General features: G+C 40.1%; 1 protein-coding gene and 1 long non-coding RNA gene across 2 annotated transcripts in view; one reads left to right on the top strand and one right to left on the bottom strand.

The window, feature by feature from the left end:
- Positions 1 to 1,532: 1,532 nt before the first annotated feature.
- On the bottom strand, positions 1,533 to 17,241 carry LOC108351288 (uncharacterized). Its single transcript, XR_015622536.1, has 3 exons — positions 16,936 to 17,241; positions 16,006 to 16,219; positions 1,533 to 5,180 (listed from the first exon to the last, which is right to left on the bottom strand). It is a non-coding gene; the product is annotated as an uncharacterized LOC108351288 (long non-coding RNA).
- Positions 17,116 to 17,960, top strand: part of Flrt2 (fibronectin leucine rich transmembrane protein 2) — a 95,144-nt gene continuing 94,299 nt past the window's right edge. The window contains exon 1 of the mRNA XM_087552881.1: positions 17,116 to 17,229. The gene's annotated coding sequence lies outside the window, so the exon portion shown is untranslated. The remainder of the gene's footprint in view (positions 17,230 to 17,960) is intronic.

Here is a 17,960-nt window from a genome sequence, read left to right on the forward strand (position 1 = left end):
AACATTGGTATAGTCAGGGCATTCGGACATTAGATGCTAAGAACAATGAAAGCTTGAAGTTCCAAGTTATGTTCTCTGAGAATTACAAAGTGATATCTCTCTCTCTCTCTCCCTCCCTCTCTCTCTCTCTCTCTCTCTCTCTCTCTCTCTCTCTCTCTCTCTCTCTCTCTCTCTCTCTCTCTCTCTTGATGATCTGTCAAAGATCAAGAGCCAAGCTTGCCAGGAAGGAGATGGGTAGGCATTTTTTACTCACAGTGTCGAAAAATATCTGCCAATTTCTTGTAGAAACACTACTTAGAAGTCACCACACCTTTTCACATTAATTGCAATACCCCTGCCCTATATCCACTTTTATCTATAAAGCATGAAGGATGGGAGCAATCAGTGGGATGAGAGAAAAAGTTGGGGAAGAGGGAGAGAATGGTTTGAGAAATATCTGTCTTTGAGGTTATAGCAGTGATGTTATTTAAAAAAAAAGATGAAATCCAAATCTTGAATAAAGACAAATTACAGGCAGAGCCATTCTTCAAAGAAAAGTAATGTAACAGAAAGCACGTAACATTTTGAGAATAAAATGCTGATCCCTCTCTCATCTTATCTCGTCAAATGAGATAGTACACCATCTGCTCTCCAAGCCGTTATTTCCTATCGAGCTGGATTTCTGCATGGTCTCCTCCCTTCGTTTCTCTGGGTTTTCAGATTGGCTCCCTTCCGGTGAGTCACATCCTTTCTCTAAATGTTTCCATATTTTCCCCCATTCTCTTCAGCTGATGTGTAACTCTTGGGTAAGCATTTCAAAACACTACATGTATCGTAATAGTTTCCTTGTACCTAACACCTCTATTTATTTATAGGAGTGAGTGGTGCTCAAGCAAATGCCATCTTCCTTGGGACAGCATTAAAAGTGGCTATTTGCTTAGTGGCTTGTGAAGCTGCTAGAATGGGTGTCTCAGTCTTTGATTCCACTATGCCTAGTCTAACTCGGGGTCTTGTCAGTATCATTTCGAGACATCACTCCTTGTATAATCACATATTATCTCATTGTCTTTTTCAGACCATTCTGTGTATTATCATGGGAGGTTTAGCATTACTCATTGGTAATTATCATTACATGTGGACTAGGTCAGAATCTGGCTATCTTCCTCTTCCTTACTTCTACCCATCCCTTCCCTTGCAATTTTATCTCCTAAGTTGTTTGGTAATTCTTGCAAAGTTTGATCTATGAGTCAAAAAATCTGATAGCTGCTTTTTTTTTTTAGATAAAGTTTTATGGGACTACACCCATGCTCGTTTACTTTCACACTGTATAGCAGGATTTTTTGAAGTTTTTTTTTTCTTAAATAATTTTATTTGTTTACATTTCAAATGTTATCCCTCTTCCTCGTCTGCCCTCCATGGTATGGCACAGATTGGAATTTATTGCTATCCTACTTTAAACAGCCAGAGACTTCCTCCTTCTGTCAGTAAAATGCTCACATTTTACCTCAGTTTGTGTGGAGTTTGGCCACTTTGGGTGCTTTCTTTTTTTTTCTGCTTCCTACACAACAGAGATTCTAGGCATGAACACATTTGAATGAGTTTCTGTATTATCCCATGCCACGTCAGAAAAGGCTCCTAATTCTGACAGAGTGAGTTAGATGCCCAGTCACTGGGATGTCATAAAACATTAAATTTCTGGCACTTTCTAGAATTTCTCTATTGCTTCACTCATTGTCTAAATTACAATGTACCCCATACAGTTCCTGGCATACAGGAAGAGTTGAGAATTATGCATTGATGCAAATAATAAATGGTACCTACTGCTCACATGCTTAAAAGAAAAAGAAAAGGAATGATAAGAAAAGCCAATAAGTGCAGAGATGATTCAGTAGTTGCTAAACTAACTGAAGATTTCGTTTTGGCTCTCAGTATTCACACCTGGTGACTCAAAATGACATCTGGCTTCTATTGGGACACGGCACTCACTTGGTCCTTATACTTACACCAGCCACCCGCCCCCCGCGTGCGCACTTTATTTTTTAAGAATAAAAAGTCTCATATCTATATGATGTTCGTTCTGAAAGAATTCAATTGAAAAATAAAACAACTGAAGGAAATCAGGTAAATTCCCAAGAGTAGTTAAGAGGATATGTAAGTTCCTGAGATATTTGTTAAGTTTCAACAAGTAATACCATTGTAAGACATAATGCTGTAAGGCTAGGCATGCATTTTGTTTCATACAAAAGAATAAAATTAGAATAAATGGAATAATAAGTGGAAGAATAAATAATTCCACAGGTCTTATGCTAATTATGAACACACTTAGTTCATAACTGCACATACATTGGCATTTCCATATTTATGCCATACTTCTGGTAATGATTATGAATTATTCACTGTTTTTAAGTGAGATAAATATTTTTCGATTGGCATGACTTTTATGATGCCTTACCTATATCTGTTTTAGTAATATATGAAACGCCTTAATTAGTGTAAAATTACATGACCGATACATTTGCCTTATTAAACAAGACTAAACCGTGGTAGCTGTAACTGCATCTGGGATAGACGCTCAATGCTCCCAGAACATCTGTGTTTGATATCATTCAGTAGTACCTAATGTTCGGAACTCCCCAAAGAACTTAGAGATTGGGAATGGTATTATAATACATATTTATATGTTCTACCCAAATTCTGTTCAAAAAATAATTGCAGTGCTCTCTCTGGCATTAATTTGTTGACATACTTCCTGTTACAGCTCATAAAAAAGTCCTCTTTATTACAGCCACTCTATGTATTTTCCTGACATTTCTGACAAGGGAAAGATCAGTATTTGTAAATTTGTAAAAATGAAACATTTGCAAAAGAAAGGATTTGAGAGTGTTGGCAGAGGAATCCTAGTGAATTTCAAAGGCAGCCTGACCACCAAGAGTGACCTGACCTCCTGGGTTGAATAACCTGCTTATTCTCCACATGAAGCTTTACCATTTAGCAACTGGATTAAAAACAAGGCTTTCCATTTGATCTCACCCAGAAAATGCACAGGAAGGACAGCCGGCACCTTTTCCTTACTATAACTTTATAGCATTAACTGTCTAAAAGCAAATAAATGTGGGATAGTATGTTATTCACATAAACAACTTGACTGACCCCGGGAAAGGAAAGGCCCCCTACAGTTCTCAATGGTTATATGACAGGGTAGACCTTGTTTGAACTGTTTGAATGCATATCTCCTTACTTCTGCCTGGTGGGATTTGGAGTCACCCACTAGGCAGGGTTAACTAATGACTGAAATGAAATCCAGTCATTTAAGGAAATCTCAGAGGCTTCCTGGGGCTTGGTTGGAAAGATGTTAAACTAAGTGTAGAGTTGTACTTGATGCTGCTGCCCTGCGTGTTTACAGAACCTGTAACACAATGGAGCGTGGTTAATGAGGCTCTTCCAGCTCTAACCGGAGCCTAAGTCCGTACGTGTCTACATGATCTACGGATCTTCATGTCCACAGATCAACCTTTATCACCTCCGATAATGACAGAAATGTAAACCAAAACCTCGTCATTTCCAGAGGGCTAGCCCTGGCTTTCATCCTCTACTGAACTATAGGGTTAAAGAGGGAAGGCTCTCATCTTCTAAGTGAGATCAACACTTTTTCATTGTGAAATGTTTTCTCCTCAAACATCTTTCCATCGGTCATGTTATCCTATGCTTACAGAGTGGTGTAAAGTGAGCTTGCAAAAATCATCATCATCTTGTGATGCCTGAGATATCTGGGGCACAGGTCACCGAGTAACTGCAGAAAACATAACAGGTTGGGAACTTGTTCGGGTACTAGAATTCAGTCTGGATCTGTTATTTTTATTGTCATTACCACCACCAACATCAACACCATTGTCATTGTCATTGTCACTGTCACCAGTTTTATTTTGTTTTAGGAGACATGGTTTTTCTCTGTAGCCATCCTGGAACTTGCATTGTAGATCAGTCTGGCCTTGAATTCAGAGATCCGCCTGCCTCTTCCCCCAAGTGCTAAGATTAAAGGCATGTGCCACCATTACCTGGCATCATCATCATCATCATCATCATCATCATCATCATCATCATCATTATGTATAATTCAAAATAATAGTTTTATTATGAAAATCGTACCTCTATATCCTTGCATTTGTTCAGACCTTTTTCTCCTACGTCTTACTCCCTCTCCACTTTTGTTTGTTCATTTTTTATTGCATAGCATACATAAGCATATATACTTTAGTCGTAAAGTATACTGGCCTGTTTTAATACCTAAACTCATCCTATAAGGCATTAGCCAGAGAACCTGAATAATGAGCCATTTTTCCTAACACCTCCAAATTGATTTTCTCCCCATTTCCCTAAAGTAATATGCAAAACAAAGGCAATGTGATTTATCATCTATAGGGAAACATTTTCCATTGGAAAGCATTCTCAAAATCGTCCTAATTGTGCTTTCTTCGTTTAGTCGAAGATCACACCCTCTAAAATGTGCTTCCCCCTTCTTTCTCACTGGGGCTGCTTCCAAAATCACAGCCGGTAGATCACGGGATCAGTAGGTCTAGTCCTAACCCCCTTCACCCTAGAATGCTTTTCGAGGTCTGAAAATCAAAGTCGTCTGTTCTGTAAAAAGCCATTAAGGAGCATGTCCCATTGATTTTACTGTATCTATGGTTGGAGACACATGAACAGAGAAAACCAAAGAGGACCTGTCCTCACTGAGAGACCCTGTGCCTAGTGTCTTAACACTTCCGGTGTGCAGAGCGCACTCTGCGTTTTGCATCCTTTTTGCCCTTCAAGGTAGATGAGAATTATTCTTCCAGCAGATTTTTCCTTAACAGCACCCTGAAAGCGCATGGTGACAGCTACCCACATGTAACGGACGGGACACGCGCTTGTCGGATTTTCTTCCTTTGTTGTACTTAATTTTGTCAGGTCATTTTCCCAGTAAAATGACAGATTTACCTTTTCAAGACACCGCCATGTTAAACAAGGAAGCGGCACCTTAGGTGGCTTTGGTTGTTTATTTCATGGTTGCTCAGAGTTCTGGACCTGTCTCCGTTTGAGTAAAAAAAGGTTCTTCAGCCAAGTTTCTTGAGGCACAAGATGTTGTCCTTGTTCCCCGCGTTGGCGATTGATACCATGTCTGATTTCCTTCTTTGCCCATCCGTCTTGTGTCTCTTATTTTGCTAGAAGTGAAAAAGGAAAACGTAGACATTCTCAAAAATTGATATTTACATTGCTGTCGTTGGACAGAGGCAAAAACAAAACAAAAACAAAAACAAAACGATGTTCGGTGCTTGAATCTCTAAAAGAATTAAGCTTCTTTGTGTGCAAGAAATTCATAACTCTGTGATCAAAACTAGAGTTTTACGAAAAAAGAAACAAAACAAAACCAACCACCCCTACGTTTTACCGTGAACTTAGAAAACAAGATGTCCCTAACGCTGTAACGGCAGGAGGATTTTTTGGCGTTTGTGTCGGGTGCAAATAGCCACACAAATCAGAAATTTTCCTCTGCATGTGAATTTACAGATCTTTTAAAAAGTGTTAATGTCTTTTTAAAGAAAATGTAGTGGGAAGAATAAGTAATTTGAACCTTGCTTATTTTTTCCCCTCTAAATTTAACAAATCACATGGAAGGGTTCAATTAAAACACTGGTACATCTACACAATGGAATATTACTCAGCTATCAAAAACAATGACTTTATGAAATTCGTAGGCAAATGGTTGGAACCGGAAAATATCATCCTGAGTGAGGTAACCCAATCACAGAAAAACACATATGGTATGCACTCATTGATAAGTGCCTATTAGCCCAAATGCTTGAATTACCCTAGATGCCTAGAACAAATGAAACTCAAGACGGATGATCAAAATGTGAATGCTTCACTCCTTCTCTAAAAGGGGAACAAGAATACCCTTGGCAGGGAAGAGAGAGGCAAAGATTAAAACAGACACAGAAGGAACACCAATTCAGAGCCTGCCCCACATGTGGCCCATACATATACAGCCACCCAATTAGACAAGATGGATGAAGCAAAGAAGTGCAGGCCGACAGGAGCCGGATGTAGATCTCTCCTGAGAGACACAGCCAGAATGCAGCAAACACGGAGGCGAATGCCAGCAGCAAACCACTGAACTGAGAACAGGACCCCCGTTGAGGGAATCAGAGAAAGAACTGGAAGACTTGAAGGGGCTCGAGACCCCTTATGAACAACAATGCCAAGCAACCAGAGTTTCCAGGGACTAAGCCACTACCTAAAGACTATACATGGACTGACCCTGGACTCTGACCTCATAGGTAGCAATGAATAGCCTAGTAAGAGCACCAGTGGAAGGGGAAGCCCTGGGTCCTGCTAAGACTGAACCCCCAGTGAACTAGATTGTTGGGGGGAGGGTGGCAATGGGGGGAGGATGGGGAGGGGAACATCGATAAGAAAGGGGAGGCAGGAGGGGGATATTTGCCCCTAAACCGGGAAAGAGAATAACACTCGAAATGTATATAAGAAATACTCAAGTTAATTTAAAAAAAAACAACAACAAGAAACACTGTTCACCTGTTGCTGTAAACTGCTCTGTAACCACAGACAATACTATTTAGACTTGCACATTAGTTTGCTATTTCTCTTTTACCCCCCCAATACCTCATTTGCCACTCTTAAGAGTCATGTCTCATACAGCAGTGGTAAAAGACAACTTTCAAAGATTAAATAATCAGAGATATGGGCATTGTCCCTTTAATCTTGTTTTTTATAAAATAATTCCACTTAGGCATAGTTTGTATCCTATAGCTCATTGCTATTGAGATTAAGGCTCAACGTTTCTAACAAGCTTAGCAAGTGATGTATCTTTCAACATTACTACCATAATATTACATATAACCCACTATATTTTGATATTACTTTTATTCATTTCTTGAGGACTTCACACATATATGCCATGTATTTTGGTCCTGGCACCCCTCTCCCTTGTCTGCTTCTCCCAGATTCCCCTCCAACACATTCACCCTTCCATGATTAGGCCTCCTCGTTTTTGTTGTTTGATTTAGTTTAATTTGACCAGTGAATCCAATTGGTGCTGTCCATGTGTGCATGGGCAGCAAGCCTTCCAGTGGAGCATCCTCCCACCAAAGAAAAATGCCTCTCTGTCCTCGGGCAGTCGTGATCTGTTAATAGCCTCTCAGCTAAGAATATGGCCTCAGGAGACATCCATATCATACATCAATAATAGCGTCTGGGTTTGGTGACTAGGGATGGATCCCTAGGTGGGAGAGTCTCTGAATGGCCTTTCCTTCAGTCTCTGCTCCCCTCTTTGTCCCTGTATTTCCTTTAGAGAGGAGCAATTCAGGTTAAAATTTTGAGAAGGGTGGGTGCCCCCATACCTCAACCGGGGACCGTGCTTATCCTCTGGATATGTTCTCTCTCCTCTTTTTTGGGTGTTTCAGCTAATGTCAACCCAGTTGGATGTCTGCTGAGAGGCTCTGCCAGAGCCTTACCCATACAGATGGGGATGCTTGCAACCAACCAAACCAGCCATCAGACTGAGCACGGGGACCCCAAGGAGGAGTAAGGGGAAGGACTGAAGGACTGAAGTGGTTTGCAACTCTATAGGAAGAATAACAATATCAACCAACCAGAGTTCCCAGGGACTAAACCATCAACCAAAAATTACACATGGAGGAACTCAGGGCTCCAACTGCATGTGTAACAGAGGATGGGCCTTATCTGACATCAGTGGTAAGGGAGGCCCTTGGTCCTGTGAAGGCTTCATGTCCCAGCATAGTGGAATGCTAGGGTCGTGGGGCAGGAATGAGTGGGTGGGTTTTTGGGGAAGAAGGGGGAAAGTGATGAGATAGAAGGGTTTGAAGGGGAAACCAGGAAGGGGAATAACATTTGAAATGTAAATAAATAAAATCACCAATAAAAATTTTTAAAAAAGAATATGGCCTCACAAGCCCTCCCCTATCCATTTAGTAATCTCTACTCTTTTCCCTTTGTTCAGATCGCATGCGGATAGACACACTGCAGAAGTCATGAGTGCAGCAGCCACCTCAGGCCGGGAAGATAGCGGTTAACAGCATGCCTTTCCTTCTTAATGTCTTCTGTTCTTCTCCTATTTTTCCCCTATGTTTCCAAAGCCATGTTGATTAAGGGAAGCCCAGGAAGAGAACTGATATAGATGCCCCATGGAGGTCTGAATATTCAACAGGCATTTATTCTGATTATTTTTGATGAGTTATAAGTCTCTGTTTGGACTGCTGCCTACTGCACAAAAGAAACTTCTCAGATCAAAGCTGAGAAAAGTCCAAGTCTATGGGTTTAAACGCAAATATCATCGGCCAATATGAAAATCTGACTATTTAGCATAGAAGTAAAAGAAGGCTCTCTGTTAGCTTCTATGACTTGACAAGCTATGGGTTTTAGAGAGGTTCACAGTTTCAGTTATGAATTCCATCCTGTAGACTAGGTCACAAATATGATGATGATGATGACGACGACGACGATAATGAAGATGATAAATGGATAGATATCTTCATAAGAGTAGGGCTACCACTGTTTCAGTACAACTTGCTTTGTATTTTAGCACACAGAGTGTAGGAGGCAAGAAAGGAAACACTAGGGTGTGGGATGGGTAAACAGAGGAGGAGTAGAATGAATGTCAAAGAAAAATAGAGATAGGTACTTTTAGGGGTGGGGAAGTTCAAGCAGGGCAGAAGTTAAGGGTAAGGGGAAATTTTGAGTACAAAAGAAGAGAAGTTAAAATCATTAAAGAGTGTATGAAAAGTCATTTGGAAACCTCCTAGCTTGCAACCCAATTACATATATATTTTTTATATATTTTATATATTTTAATATATATAATATATTTTAATATATTAATTAACCAATTACATATATATATGTATATGTATATATATATATATATATATATATATATATATATATATATATATAATTAGCCAGAAGAAAAACTCATCCAATATGAAAGAAAGGGGTTTGATCAGGCTGAGGCTTTTTTGTTTGTTTGTTTGTTGAAATCTGGGATGGAGGATGTGAGAAAAGGAGGTAGGTTAACCAAAACTAATGATGTATAAGAAGCCTTCTGAAAGCCTACTAGTTTGCAAGATAGTTACGATTGTTTAAGAGAAGTTTGAATAGAGATGCCCAAATGGATGGATAAGGCTGCTCTCAGAAAATGAGAAATTAAATGAAAAAAATCTCAGTCCTAGTCCTAAAATGCCTTCTGATGAGTTATTGTTCAGGAAGCACTGAAGCTCTCCAAAACAACCTAGGCTCCCACTATTGCTTTTAGCTACCTACCATAAAGAGATTCGAAGACTTTATTATTGACAAGAGAACATGTTTGGGCTTTAGGACAGAGAGGAATTAATCTTGGCCTGACCAGAAAACTTCTTCCCTGTATGCTTGCTTTCACAGTGCTCCTGGGATTACTACTCTGGTTGCTGGATAAAAAAGACATTAATAGTCATACTCTGCACTGTCTCTACAGGCTACCACTTCATATTCTTCTACTGTTAATCTACATCCCTGCTTCCTTGCCCAGCTTCACCTTCCAGAAGAGCCATTAATTAATATGCTTTTAGTCTTCATAGTTTTAATATATATATATATATATATATATATATATATATATATATCCATAAACTAGATCATATGATTTAATTTTCCTCTGTGTTACCTTTCACTGAATACAACAACTTGTTGTAGAATGTATCCGTAGTCATACTTTTCGTGGTCTAATAGCATATCACTATGCAGGTAGGCCACAGTCGATCTGTCTGTTCCCCCATTCCAGGGTACTAATTGGTGCCTCACTCTAGTCTGGGTTTGTAGTTTTTTTTTTCATGACCTTGAGGTCTCCTTAGCTTTCATAGACTCAGTTCTACAATATAAAGATCCATCTGTTAGAGACTGACAAAGGAGAAAAATATGGCATCTTTTTGGGTACCCATCTTCTAATTCAGGGATAATTAGAAACAACTGTGACTACCGTTGATTTTACCTACGATTACAAAACTAATATTTGTGCCTATATAAAAGCGAAATAGATACTCATCAGGAAAGGGGCCCGACTCTACAGTCTTCTGAGTCTTCCTGCTACATGTTATTTATTTATTTATATCTATTTCACTTTTTAAAAAAAATCTAACATTACATCAGAGACACAGCACAAGTCAGTCAAATAAATAAATAAATAAATAAATAAATAAATAAATAAATAAATGGCTCTTCCTACAGGCAGTTGAGGTGAAAAATGAAGAAAAATCACTACTCTCTTGACCCAGGAAATCCAACAAAATCATGCACATCATAAGATTCAAATCTTTGTGTCCACGTTCAGAACACCTGAGAAAATACCGGGGTCATCAAAGGTATGCATATCTATCAGCAAAGCCACCAAGTCTCTGAAGGATGTCACTTAAAAAACAACAACAACAACAACAACAACAACAAAAAAAAAAAAAACAAAAACAATGTGTACTATTCCAGCTTTCTAATAGTGGAGTCAGTAGGTGTACCCAGGACAAACATTAGTGCTGCACAGAGGGATGGTGGCCAAGAAAGGGTACCAAATTATTGCTGCATATGCTCTAAAACACAGAGAGTAATGCTGAATTTAAGGTTTTAGATGTAGATTCTTTATTATTGAACATATTCAGGTGAACAAGCCATCTATAAGGTGCTGATGATGTTACAGAGCTCACGGCTGGATTAATCCAGCCATGAGCTCCCCCTGCCACATTGAGATGATCTTCACTGAGAAGGAACAGGTTCTTCCAAAGCCAGAAAAGGAGGTTGCACAGGAGAAAAAGATATCCCAGAGAAACTGAAGAAATGACACTTGATGGCACAGGAATTAATTCAGCAGTAAATAAATGCAAATAAAAATAAAAACAAAATATGTGTAGTTCAGAAGCAGAATAATCTCAGACTTCCTAAAGTGAGTATTGTGTGTGGATGAGCAAAACTTTCCTCATTCCTTGTCATGTAAGTTATATTAATAAATCCATTTTTATAATATATTGGTCCTGTTCCTTTAGATATCTGACTGGCACAAACATTTTTATTATGAAGTGAAGCTATTTCTTCTCTTCTTTTTCCTTTTATTGAAAATAGATTTCCCCCTCACCCAATGTATCTTGGTAATGGTTTCCCCTCCCTCTACTTCCAGCCCTTCTCCATGTCCCCTCCCATTTAGATTCACTTCTTTCCTTTCTCCTATTAAAAGCAAACAGGTTTCTATGGGATAATAACAAAATAAAATATAATAAGATAAAACTGTCACAGTCTGTCTGACTGACAGTGAAATCCTGCCTGCAAGATATACTAATGCAGTGATAGCCCACAGTTGGTGGGAAAACTGGAGCTATTGCTGTGGTGAAGTTGGTGATGTGCCTCATGGGCCTAGTTATTGGGGTTTCAGAGTATACCATGGACTCTCTCAGGAACCGGGCTGGATGTCTTTCATGAGAAATTCTGAAACAGAGCCTGGCTTCATCTGCCCATGTTGTGAGACTGTGTTCAACAGAATGCAGGTTATATACTGAGCTGACAGTGGTGTCTAAATAATTCTCATTTTGTAAGCCTGAGAGATGCAAGAACAAGTGGGTGATGGTGGCCAGCACCCAGGTTTCCAGAAAGCTACAAAGGCCAGCCAATGTGTAGCAGTGTCGGATTCCCTCCAGGAAAGTCTTGAGGGCAAGAACCAGGAAGCTGCCAATAAAAGGTTTAAATGACAACGAATACCCCGGGATGTTAGACATGACATCTGTGAGATGTTTACCTCATCAAATTTTAGGAAGGAATGGAGCCTGCCCAAGACAGAGTGTGCTGTAGGCACCAGGGCTGGAGTGGCAGGGCTGCTCGGAGGTGCAAACAGGAGGTCCATTTGCAGTAGATTTGCAGTAGATGGAGGTTGGCACCTGCTCTTCTGCAGTTCAGTCTGATTTCGACTTTCGTGGCTCTTCTGGGAATGTCTATTCTATTGTATATGGGATGCATATAGCTTAGTTTTCTTTAGCTACTTTTTACTCTTGAGTCTTAAAAGACTTTGGGCATAAGAACCATGTTGGGATGTTACTAGATAAGGAAACTTCCAGAGACAAACTTTGAATTATACTATGAAAATGAAGTGCTAAGAACCAGAGACAGAAGTCTGTATTATAAAATTGATGTGTTTGGGTGTCAGGTTGACAAGGTGTGGAGGTGTGATGATTGTTCCTTGTCAATCTGACAAGGTTTAGAATCACCATGGATATACACTTCAAGGTCTTAGACTGTGTTTCCAGGAAGGTTTAACTGAGGGTGGAAGGCCTACCCAGATTATAGCTTCTAATGATCCTGTGGGCCCAGGTTCCAGACTGAATGAAAAACAGAGAATGAGTTCATTATTTCTTTTTTTTTTTTTTTTGTTTTGTTTTGTTTTTTTTTTTTTTTTTTATTAACTTGAGTATTTCTTATATACATTTCGAGTGTTATTCCCTTTCCCGGTTTCCGGGCAAACATCCCCCTCCCCCCTCCCCTTCCTTATGGGTGTTCCCCTCCCAACCCTCCCCCCATTGCCGCCCTCCCCCCATAGACTAGTTCACTGTGGGTTTAGTCTTAGCAGGACCCAGGGCTTCCCCTTCCACTGGTGCTCTTACTAGGATATTCATTGCTACCTATGGGGTCAGAGTCCAGGGTCAGTCCATGTATAGTATTTAGGTAGTGGCTTAGTCCCTGGAAGCTCTGGTTGCTTGGCATTGTTGTACTTTTGGGGTCTCGAGCCCCTTCAAGCTCTTCCAGTTCTTTCTCTGATTCCTTCAATAGGGGACCTATTCTCAGTTCAGTGGTTTGCTGCTGGCATTCGCCTCTATATTTGCTGTTCATTATTTCAAAACTCAGTCTTTCTCTGCTTCCTGATTTTGGATCACTAAGATTAGTTGCCTTCTGCTCCTGTCTCCATGACTTCTCTACCACGATAACTGTACTTTCAGAGAAAGATGCCAAATAATTTATATTTCCCTGGTGCTGTCTTTCAGCAGAAAAAATTCACTAACAAAACTTTTCAAAGCAAATATCTCTGTGAACCTCAAAATAGGCTAATAATCTAGTGTCTCCTTAGTGTGTAGTGGCAAATTTCAAATTGAAGTTATATGGATGGAGGGGCTCTGTGAGAAAATATTTTACTTTTAAAGCACCAAGTTCTAGTGTTCATTTTAATTTTCAAAAAGTGTTTCTGACAGAAAAAGGAAAAAACACGGGACCCAGGTAGTTCCATCTAAGTAAATGAGATAACTAGATCCTGGGAATTTGGGTCTTAAAATAATGCAAGAATACAATAAAGATAAGGGATAAAGCTACTTCTGCTGCTGCTAGCCAGAAGAGGAAGTGTAATAACAATTCTTCAGCAAATACTATGACAGTTTTAAATGACACAGGACACTCTGACAGTCTCTGAGGTCAGGTACTTTTCCTCCTATGAGTAAAATTTGGAAGCAAAATGTGACTGCTGAAGGTATTGTGCAAAATAACTTTTCAAGATCTCTATGGTTCTATGCACTGGAAGTTAAGAGAGGCTGGGTAAAAGCAAGTGATAATCAGCGTGGGAACTAAGACACGAGGAAAATCCTACAAGGCAGCATTGCGCAGTCTAGAGTGGAATATGTCGAGTGGTGACGTATGCTTTGCAGGGCACCTTAACTATATACAGATAAGTTCTTCCTATGTTGAGGCTTGAACTAGCTCAACGGAGTTGATTTTTACACATGCATCTGGATGGTAGACTTGGTTTAACATTTATTTGATAGGAAGGAGCCTGGGGCCTGAGAGCCATGTAATGATTTCCTGATAAACTGATGCAGGCTTGAAATAAGATCTTCTAAGTCCAAGTTTGGAATATCTGTAATCGAACAAGCCAGAGTGAAGATGTGTTTGTTTTCCTAATAAAAGTCAGTCTTGCAAACGGTCTCTGCCTTCCTAAGAAATTAAGTTTATTTTTCTAGCATGCCAATACACAGAAACTGAGGGAACGTATATCAGTTTTAATTCAGAATCTAACATAGACACATTCAATTAACTGTGCTTTCTCAGATTCTAAGATGCTGCCTCTGCTCATCAGGATCACAGCTAGATATAAGAAGTTCTATTACGTTTACTATAATGGAAACATCTAAGATTAAATAAGTCCCTGGGTAGATCTTGCATTTCTTTTTATACCCCAGTTTTTAAAAGGTGTGTCTCCAAGTTATTCCCCCTAGTGCAGTTGAAGAATATACATCACGTTTTTGCTAGCCTTCCTTTGGAACAGAGCAACTTCAGAACAAACAGCAGGTTTATGTAAGAGGAAATCTCCATGGTTTAATGTGCTTTTGTTTCCTGTCAGTGTGTACCTTCTGTTTTTGTTCACGCATAATCATCTTGTAGCCTACACAGAAATGGGGAAAAAAATAACATGGCTAAGAAAATGGATGTTCCAGCAATTACTTATAGGCTGCCTTTCCAATCTTGGTTTAAAGGGCTTTTCATGAGACCAGAGACTCCAGTAGCTGGGCTGCAGCATGCAGAAGGCTGGATATAAGATAATGCCACAGAGGTCCCTGTAAAATCAGTATACTGTCAAGAGGTCTTCACCATCACTTGAATGAGGCCTCCTCTCTAGAGAGATGTCTTTCAAAGCACTAAAGCACTTTGCACATACTAAAATTGTTTTATTTCTGTAATGAACATGTAATTATGTGTCTCTGGGACTTCACTGGACTGAGAATTTGACAGGGCAGACACAAAATCTATTCATCAAAGGCCTGCTACGAGTCATACATTTTCTACAGATGTTTGAGGGGAGCACCCTACACTTGGCAGCATAATGTTTTCAAATCAGAAGGGAGTGTATCCCAGAGCTGCAGATGGCAGGACAACAGCCCCAGTGACAAAGTAATTTCATAAATTAGTAGTATTTTCTACTTGTGGAAAAGAAGAAAAGCAATCTGCACACTGTGTGCCAGCCACGGACTTCCTTACAATTGTCCCCACCTTAGAAGAAAGGATGCATTTCTATGCCTGGCAAAGAAGGCTTATTTGTGAAATCAAACGATCTTTGAGCATCTACTGGGAGGAAGAATGATAAACTGTGCACAACTGAGGTAAAAACACGAAACCAATATAATTCTTGGAGATGCTAAGGTCCAGTTGAGAGACAGAAACTGCAGATAGTTAAGCATTGCTTTATAGAAAACCAAAATGAACAGCCCTCTTGGGGAAAATGTGAGAGGGAGAGACAGAGAGCCAGGGGTAGTATGACTGTTATCTTTGCGTGAATAAGGGGAGGTTTTGAACAAATAAAGAATGTGATGTGGGGATAAAAAGAAAGCACAAATAAGATGGAAAAAGGACTTTTTGATACAGATTAGTTGATAAACTGATCCAAAGTGAGTAGACGAGGGAGATTGTGGAATGATCTTTCAAAGAAATACTGGAGGCTTTCTAGTACTAGAAGATGATCTGCATGCTGCCAAGGGAGAGGCATAATAGCTAAGTCCTACCAGCTATAATTTCATGTCCACCACAAAAAAAAAATAGCCTGCATTGGTGAGGTATCATCGATGGTGCAACAGGACTGAAGGCCTGCACAATAGGAAAGAATTAGTGCCTGGCATTGTAAACCTTGAGATGCCGGAGAAGTCATAACCCAGAAAGAAGAACCTAGTCCTTCCATTTTCCAAAGCTTCTATACTTCTTAATCATATCATAAATACTAATCTTTAAATCTATAGGTAACTGTAGCTCTTACCCTCCATCAAAGAAGCTTCTTTTGCAACAGAGGAAGACTGTTACAGAGATCCGCCCCTTGTCAAAAATGCAGAGAATAAAGGATTGCAGGTGTCCAGTCACCACTGAAACATCTGCACTGCGACCTCTACACCCAAAAGGCCCAAAGGACATTATGGAAAAGGAGCCAGAAAAGTTGTAAGATCAAGAATCTCAGGATGTCTGATGTTGAATAGTACCTACCCCGTGAGCATAGCAGGAGAAATTTGCCCATGAAATCTCATGATGTGATTGCCTGGGCAAGGTCTGTGAAATAGCAATTCCAGTTGACATGTCAACAGCAGAAATTCCACATAGTCCCACACTTCCAGGTAGAATTACAAGTGGTCATTTAATGGCAGATGAGAGGAGAATCAGTCTTTCCCAAGGACCAGGTTCCTCAATAGGATGTTCAATCCTAGGTAGATAACCAAGTAATGGTGAATGGACTGATTAGTCTCTCTCTCTCTCTCTCTCTCTCTCTCTCTCTCTCTCTCTCTCTCTCTCTCTCTCTGTGTGTGTGTGTGTGTGTGTGTGTGTACATTGATGCAGAATTATTTGAGAATTTGAGATGTTAGAAGCAAAGTCATTAGTCTGAGATGGTAACAATATTTCAGTTGCAATAAAACATCCATTAAGAACTAAAGATTATTAGTGGTCCAGCAGCTTTTTTCCATTTCTCTTCTTCCCACTCTAAGACTATCACTAACATCCTACTGTATTCATGATTGTTTCTCAATACCGTGTAAACATTGCAGCCATAACAGATGGCCAATGTGTAAAATCACTAGACTTTGGAACCCCTCCGACCGCATCTACTTGTCTGACCTCACCCCCATGCATTTCCAAAGTTGACTCTAATCATCAGACTTAGGACTTTTCAGGTTGCTTCTCTTCCTACGTCTCCAGGTTATAAAAATCATGATCATAATGATCATACCCATGGCTTTTTAGAAAAGAGAGCATGAACATTGTACTATTTTCATTGTAATTTTGAATCACCATTACTGGAAAATGAAACTTTATTAACAACCGCCCCTCTTCCCTTTCTGGATTAATTCTGTTCCCACCAACATAAATCCCAAAGTAAAGCCCCTTTAGGGTTCCTTCTTGTCAGTTAACCGATATATGTACCTGAGGATGAACTTAAGAAACTGTCCTCCCAGAAGAAGGATGCGGAGGAAGATTCGTTCTGCCGACACGTATGCCTACTATTTAAAGGACGGTGGGAATGCATTCGTCCTAAAGTGTGATCTTTGCTGATTCAAGAACTAACGGATCTATTCCTGTACTCTGCTGCCGCCTTGGCAAATCAGAAGGATTTACAACGGAATTCTTCAAGCTGGAGTCTGAAGCCGCTCCGGAGGCCTCTCAGACTTGCTGGGCTCAGATGGGCGTTTGAAGTGGCTGTGATTCCCATCAGGATGGGTATGTTGGGTCCGGAGGAGGGCATCGATTCATGGCGCTTTGCTCTCTCTTTAAAAGTAATCCCTGTCAGCAATGCCTACCTGTAACTCTCAGAGCTCTCCAACCGTTTCCAACTTCTTTAGTGCTGAAGAGAGCCCGAGAGAAGCGGTTGTGGGTTTTCGCTCAGATCACAGTCTTGGCTCATTTGACAGAGAAAGCTGCAGCAGAGCAGAACTGTGTTCTTAGGCTTGTGTTTCTTTTCGGGGGTCAATGAGGTGGTTCTCTGCTTATTCAGTTAACTTTCTGGAAGTTCTGAATGTCTGGGCAAAGCTGTCCACTAAACCCAAGCACGAGTTTATTATATAATTAACCTGTTTCAAGGGAGCTGAGGAAACACTGTTGGTTAAATCGCCCTAAAAACTGTCCTGCTGTCTTAAGCCCCGCCCCCTTTATTTTCCCCCTGTTTTTAATTTTTCGCATTTTTAATTCTTGTTTTTTCCTCCTCCTATTTATTCCATACAAGCCACTGTCTTTATGCTCATCTCCCCAGCCACGAATCAACTTCGTTCCTTTTTCTTTTCCACCGGGTCTTCAGGTGGTCTTTCTGACTTGACTGATGTCATTTAGTTGACAAGGGCTTCTGATGGGTAGGTGGGAGGCAGCTGTCCCTGCAGTTCATTTAAATTTGCCAGGAGTGGGTGGGTACCCTTCTCCATTCCTCTCCCACTGCACTCGAAATTCTGTTAAGAGTT

Source organism: Rattus norvegicus, chromosome 6, assembly GCF_021556685.1.
Source record: "Rattus norvegicus strain SHRSP/BbbUtx chromosome 6, alternate assembly SHRSP_T2T, whole genome shotgun sequence".
Lineage (NCBI taxonomy): Eukaryota > Metazoa > Chordata > Mammalia > Rodentia > Muridae > Rattus > Rattus norvegicus.